Genomic DNA, 6858 nt, shown 5'->3' with positions numbered 1-6858 from the left:
AAGAAACTGTTTATCTGTCTCCTTGTGAATACTTAGAGTAGGGGAGCGCCGTAATTGACTCATCTCTTATTTGAGAAGTGTCTGTTGCCCTCATTAGGTTTAATTACAAAATTTGATCATGGTCATATTGTAGTCTCTCAAAGTGCTCTAGAAATTGTCATTGGTTTACATGAAGTGGCCATGGGTGTCTGGAGCACCCTGAAACTGTATCAAAGTTGTACATATTTCCAAACATTTTTAAAATGAAAAGGCACTCTTCGTGTTCTCCTCACTCTGTGCACTTTGCTGTTGGTGTGACAAGGCATTTAAAGATGTTTCTGGCTTTTTTTTTTTTTAATTTGTAAGGTGGTGTTAACTATGGTTATTGGCTAGAAATCCTGAGTTTTCAACTGTATATATCTATAGTTTGTAAAAAGAACAAAACAACCGAGACAAACTCTTGATGCTCCTTGCTCGGCGTTGAGGCTGTGGGGAAGATGCCTTTTGGAGAGGCTGTAGCTCAGGGTGTGCACTGTGAGGCTGGACCTGTTGACTCTGCAGGGGGCATCCATTTAGCTTCAGGTTGTCTTGTTTCTGTATATAGTGACATAGCATTCTGCTGCCATCTTAGCTGTGGACAGAGAGGTCAGCTGGCATGAGAATTTTTTTTTTAAGTGCGGTAGTTTTTAAACTGTTTGTTTTTAAACAAACTGTAGAACTCTTCATTGTCAGCAAAGCAAAGAGCCACTGCATCAATGAAAGTTCAAGAACCTCCTGTACTTAAACATGATTTGCAATGTTCTGTTATTTTTTTTTGTATGTTTAGAATGCTGAAATGTTTTTGAAGTTAAATAAACAGTATTACATTTTTAAAACTGTTCTCTATTATAACAGTCAATTTCTGACTCAGCAGTGAACAAACCCCCACTCCATTGTATTTGGAGACTGGCCTTGCTATAAATGTGGTAGCTTCTTTTATTACTCAGTGGCCAGCTCACTTAGGGCTGAGATGGAGAGGGCTACTTGAAGCTACTGTGTGGTTTTGTTTGTGTCTGAGTGGCATTCAGATGAAGTCTGGAGGAGCTAAGGAAAGGACATAGGCAAGGGTCAGTAGCCTTCCAAGGTATAGGAAGGTGGGTGATTAGGACTAAGGCTATCTAGGTTTAACTGTTGCCCCACCTCCACCCCCTATTTTGTGGGGCCAAATGTATTGCTGAACAGCAATTTCAGAGTGGTGTGTCAAAAATTCAGGCCTGATTTTTTTTTTCTCGTTCACCCCATTCCCCCCCTCCCGTGCTCCTGGCACATACCACATTATTTGTGGTGCCCAATATTTGGGATCTTGAGCCTGCTGCTGGTCTCCTGGACGCCAGTGAGGGTATGTGGGATGGGGTGGTGGGGTAGGGAACAGTATCCATTTTTTTGCTCCTACTTTACTCCTTTAAAACACCAAACACCCCAGGGAAGATTACAGGCTCCATCTTGGGCCACCTGAGCTATGGGGCAGGCTAATGGAATCAAACATTTCTAAGCACTAAATGTATCATGAAAAGTTGAATGGCCTACTCATAAAGTTTAGCTCATTCACTGGAAATGTAGATTGATGTTCAATGTTAAACTGGAAGAAGCTTGGTTTGTGTGTCAGTAGATACATTAGTGGGTAGTGTAACATTTTATCCAGGTTGGGGTGCGGGGAGATGGCCACAGTAGCAAGTGGTGACACTACCGTTTTGAAGGCTGATATGTATATACATCATTACTGTCTGTAGCAATGAAAGATACAGTACTGTGTTGTGGGTGACTGTTGCAATTGCCCAGCATTAATATTTGGGTGTGTATGTTTGAGGCTATGAGACACGCAGGAGTGTTTTTGTGGTATTAATTTTAAGAGAAAGCAGCTTTTTCTTAAAATTCATTGTTCAGAAACTTGCATGTCTGGAGGCGGTGTCCTCTCCACCCTGTCGGGTCCTGGATGAGTACAAGTTATGGTCATGGTCACAGCCTGATCTCTATGTATTCATAGCCATTCCCTCTCCCATCAGAACTGTTTGTCCTGAATGTGTGCTCTAGTTCTGGAAAATGACCACTAATTTAAAAAACTCGGTTGTGAGGTTTGCCCAGAAGCACTTGTTCCAGAATTGCCCCTCCTGCTTCAGCCATGTCCTTGTCACTTGGCATTCTAAGCTAAAGCTTTAGCTTCCCAATTCGTGATGTGCTAGGCCAAGATTCGGGAGCTGTTGCCAGCCTCGTCAAATATGGAAGAGAAACAACCTGTAGTCAAAAGGGAGTGATTTGTTAAGTGGTGCCTGTCTTTCTCATATCTAGATGTACCAAGCAGGGAAGGGCAAAGGATGGAAAGGGGTAACTTTTGTGCTTCCAAAGTAGCTAAGCAGAAGTGGGGAAGCAGTTTAGCCAAATGATCTTTGATTAGGCAAAAATTGAGTTTTAAAGAGGCCGTCAAGTTGAGGCCACTTGGTCCATTAGCTGATGCAGCAAGATCACTACTCAACGTTTTCAGACTGTCACAAGATTGCTCCTCTAATGGAATAATGCCCTAGTTTCTCTGAGATGCGGTAAGTGGCATGATGTTACCTAAGGCTTAGGCTTAGCTTGATTTCTGGGCCCACTATATGTGTTCTTAAGGTGCCAACCTGTTGCTTTTTTTTTCCCCCTCCATTTAAAAGGATAGTACCTACTCCCTCTAACCACCTCACCCCGTTCTTGAATGGCGTTTTATCCTTCGGAAAGAACAAGGCTGTGATGTAGTGACCATTGTCTGTGTCGGTGTGTCTGTTCTTGTCACAAATGTATTTGGGGACGTTGGATGCATTCATTTTCTGTAATAAAGTTTCTTAATCACTCTTCCCAAAAAGTAATCAGTGGGCTGTCTGCAATCTGTTTGAGATACTGAACCTCTGTACTTTTTGGTTGATTATCAAGGTTTTAGAAGTACAAACTTTGTGGTAACCATAGATCTGAACTGCTAGCATTTAGTGGAATGATACCATCAAAATGACGCAAGTGTTAAGGACTCCAAAGCCCCAAGATCAACCTCCTGGCCGGAGGCATAAGGAGGAGTTGGCTCTGAAGCCCTGGACCAGAATAAATAGGCAATTTGCAGGATGCTGACGAGCTACTGTTTGATAAAGTGGTTGAGTACTTGTAATCAGCCAGCCCTGACCACCAGGGCTCCTCGAGGCCAAGGGTCTGAGCTTAGTTGGCTGACTCAGCCATGCCCAACAAGGAGTTCTGGATGAGAGCCACGGGGACTGCTTGCTGTTCTTGGCTCCCAGCTCAGTTTTCTGTGGAGCCCAAGGCTACCTGGGAAGGAAAGGCCATTGAGCCAGCTTGGTAGCCCCAAGCTTCCCTTACTGCTTCAACCAGAGCAGCCTCCCCTGCTGTTTTGTATGTGGGGCATGCTACAATTTCAGCTTTCAAAAGAAGCTGGGATACCATATCAATAGAAGGGAAAAAGATCATCTCAATAAACACAAAAACCTTGACAAACACTGTAGAAGGGAACTTCCTCAACCTGATATAGGACATTTAGGAAAACCCATGGGTTTATTCAGCATTGTATTAGAAGTTCTAGCCAGGGCAATTAGGCAAGAGAAAAAGAGGAAGCATCCAGACTGAAATTGAGAAGACAAAACTATGTCTATATGCAGATGATATGATCTTGTATACAGATAACCGTCAAGAATCTCCAAATAAGGCCGGGCGCGGTGGCTCAAGCCTGTAATCCCAGCACTTTGGGAGGCCGAGACGGGCGGATCACGAGGTCAGGAGATCGAGACCATCCTGGCTAACACTGAAACCCCGTCTCTACTAAAAAAATACAAAAAAGCTAGCCGGGCGAGGTGGCGGCGCCTGTAGTCCCAGCTACCTGGGAGGCTGAGGCAGGAGAATGGCGTGAACCCGGGAGGCGGAGCTTGCAGTGAGCTGAGATCCGGCCACAGCACTCCAGCCTGGGTGACAGAGCGAGACTCCGTCTCAAAAAAAAAAAAAAAAATCTCCAAATAAAACTGCTAAAAAATGAATTCATCAGCTGTGGTATACAAGATTAACATACAAAAACTAGTAGTGCTATATACCAGTCACGAACAATATGAAACTAAGAAAACAATTCTCTTAAATATCTACAATAACGTCAAAAAGAATAAAATACTTAGGGATGAACAATATAAGTGCAAAACTTACATAGGGAAAAGTACAAAATATTAAAGACTTAAGGAAATAGACATTCCACGTTCATGAATGGGAAGGGTTAATATTGTTGAGATGGCAATACTGAAATTGATCTAACGCAATCCTGTCAGAATCCCAGCTGGCTTCCTCTAGTAGAAATCAGGCTGATTCTAAATGTCATATAGAAATTCAAGAGATGCAGGAGATACCCAGATCAATCTTGAAAACAGTTGGAGGATTCACATTTCTTGATTTCAAAACTACTTTATTAAAACTTTTTTTTTTTTTTTTGAGACAGAGTCTTGCTCTGTTGCCCAGGCTGTTGTGCAGTGGCACAATCATAGCTCATTGCAGCCTCAACCACCCAGGCTCAAGGGATCCTTCACCTCATCCTCCCAGGTAACTGGGACTACAAGTGTGCACCACTGCACCTGGCTAATTTATTTATTTATTTATTTTTAGAGACAGGGTCTCACTATGTTGTCCAGGCTGGTCACAAACTTCTGAACTCAATTGATCCTCCTGCCTCGACCTCCCAAAGTGTAGGGATTACAGCACACCTGTGAGCCACTACACCTGGCCTGATTTGAAAACTTGCAACAAAGCCAGGTGCGGTGGCTCACGCCTGTAATCCCAGCACTTTGGGAGGCCAAGGCAGGTGGGTTACTTAGGGTCAAGTGTTTGAGACCAGCCTGGCCAACATGATGAAACCCCATCTCTACTAAAAAAAAAAAAAAAAAAAAAAGAAAATTCCAGGCATGGTGGCGCGTGCCTGTAGTTCCAGCTACTCTGGCCAGAGGCTGAGGCAGGAGAATCGCTTGAACCCAGGAGGCGGAGGTTGTGGTGAGCCAAGACTACGGCCACTGCACTCCAGCCTGGGCAACAGAGTGAGTGGGACTCTGTCTCAAAAAACCAAAACCAAAACTTACAACAAGGCTACAGTAATCAAGACGGTGTAGTACCAGCATAAGGGCAGACATATAGGCCAATACAACTGTGAGTCCAGAAATGAACCCAGACATTTGTGGCCAACTGATTTTTCAATAGAGATAAAAGTCACATTCAATGGGGGAAATAATTTTCAACAAATGATTTTGGGACAACTGGATATCCATGTGCAAAGGAATGAATTTTGACCCTTCTGTCACAGTGCATTCAAAAATCATTTCAAAATAGATTAAAGTTCCAAATGTAAGAGCTACAACTATAACATTCTTAGTAGGAAACATAAGTGTGAATTTCATGACCGTGGATTTGGCAATGGTTTCTTAGGACACCAGAAGCACATGCAACTAAAGAAAACAATAGATAAGTTGAACTTCATTAAAATTAAAACAAAAACTTTTGTGCTTCAAACAGTACCACCAGGAAAGTGAAAAGACAACCTTTACAGAATGGGGGAAAATATTTGCACATCGTATATCCTATAGTGATCTAATATTCAAAATATATAAGGAACCATTACAACTCAGCAATAAAAAGACAACCCACTTTAAAAAATGAGCAAAATATCTTAACAGATATTTCTCAAAAAAAGATATATAAATGGCCAATAAACACATGAAAAGATCCTCAGCATCATTAGTCATCAAGAAATTTAAATCAAGACTATAATAAGATACCGCTGAACACCCACTAGGATGGTTATAATAATGATAAAAAAGGGAGCTCTTTCCTTTTGCTGCTGCGACTACAGCCATGAGTATGCTCAGGCTTCAGAAGAGGCTCCCCTGTAGTGTCCACCGCTGTGGCAAGAAGAAGGTCTGGTTGGACCCCAGTAAGACCAATGAAATCGCCAATGCCAACTTCCATTAGCAGATCCGGAAACTGATCAAAGATGGGCTGATCATCCCCAAGCCTGTGACGGTCCATTCCCGGGCTTGATGCCAGAAAAACACCTTGGCAGAAAAACACCAGAAAAACACCTGCCCTTGGAAGGGCAGGCATATAGGCATAGATAAGCAAAAGGGTACAGCCAATGCCCGAATGCCAGAGAAGGTCATGTGGATGAAGAGAATGAGGATTCTGGGCTCGCTGCTCAGAAGATACCGTGAATCTAAGAAGATTGATCACTACATGTATCACAGCCTGTACCTGAAGGTGCAGGGGAATGTGTTCACAAACAAGCGGATTCTCATGGAACACAGCCACAAGCTGAAGGCAGACAAGGCCCACAAGAAGCTCCTGGCTGACCAGGCTGAGGCCCACAGACCAAGGAAGCACGGAAGTGCAGTGAAGAGCGCCCCCAGGCCAAGAAGGAGGAGATCATTGAGACTTTGTCCAAGGAGGAAGACACCAAGAAATAAAAGCTCCCCTTTTGTCTGTTCATACTGGCCTCCGTGATTACATAGATCAGCCATTAAAATAAAACAAGCCTTTATCTGCTTGCCAGAAAAAAAAAAAAAAAAGATAAAAAAGGAAAATAACTAGTATTGGTGAGGATGTAGAGAAATTACAGTCCTGGTACATTGGAGGTGGGAATGTAAAATGGTGCAGTCGCTATGGGAAACAGCTTGGAGATTTCTCAATAAGTTAAACATAGAATTACCATATGACTCATCAGTTCCACTCCTAGGTACACACTCAAAATAACTGAAAGCAGGTATTCGACCAAATACTTGTACATGAATATTCATGTACATTATTATTATTATTATTATTATTATTATTTGAGACGGAGTCTCACTCTGT

General features: G+C 42.7%; 1 pseudogene; it reads left to right on the top strand.

Moving 5' to 3' along the window:
- Nucleotides 1-5865: 5865 nt before the first annotated feature.
- On the top strand, nucleotides 5866-6473 carry LOC105520755 (annotated as a pseudogene).
- The last annotated feature ends 385 nt before the right edge of the window (nucleotides 6474-6858 follow it).

Source organism: Colobus angolensis, unplaced genomic scaffold, assembly GCF_000951035.1.
Source record: "Colobus angolensis palliatus isolate OR3802 unplaced genomic scaffold, Cang.pa_1.0 Scaffold389, whole genome shotgun sequence".
In the NCBI taxonomy this organism is placed as follows: domain Eukaryota; kingdom Metazoa; phylum Chordata; class Mammalia; order Primates; family Cercopithecidae; genus Colobus; species Colobus angolensis.
Note: the sequence above shows the minus strand (reverse complement) of the source record. Positions and strands in the feature narration are given on the sequence as shown.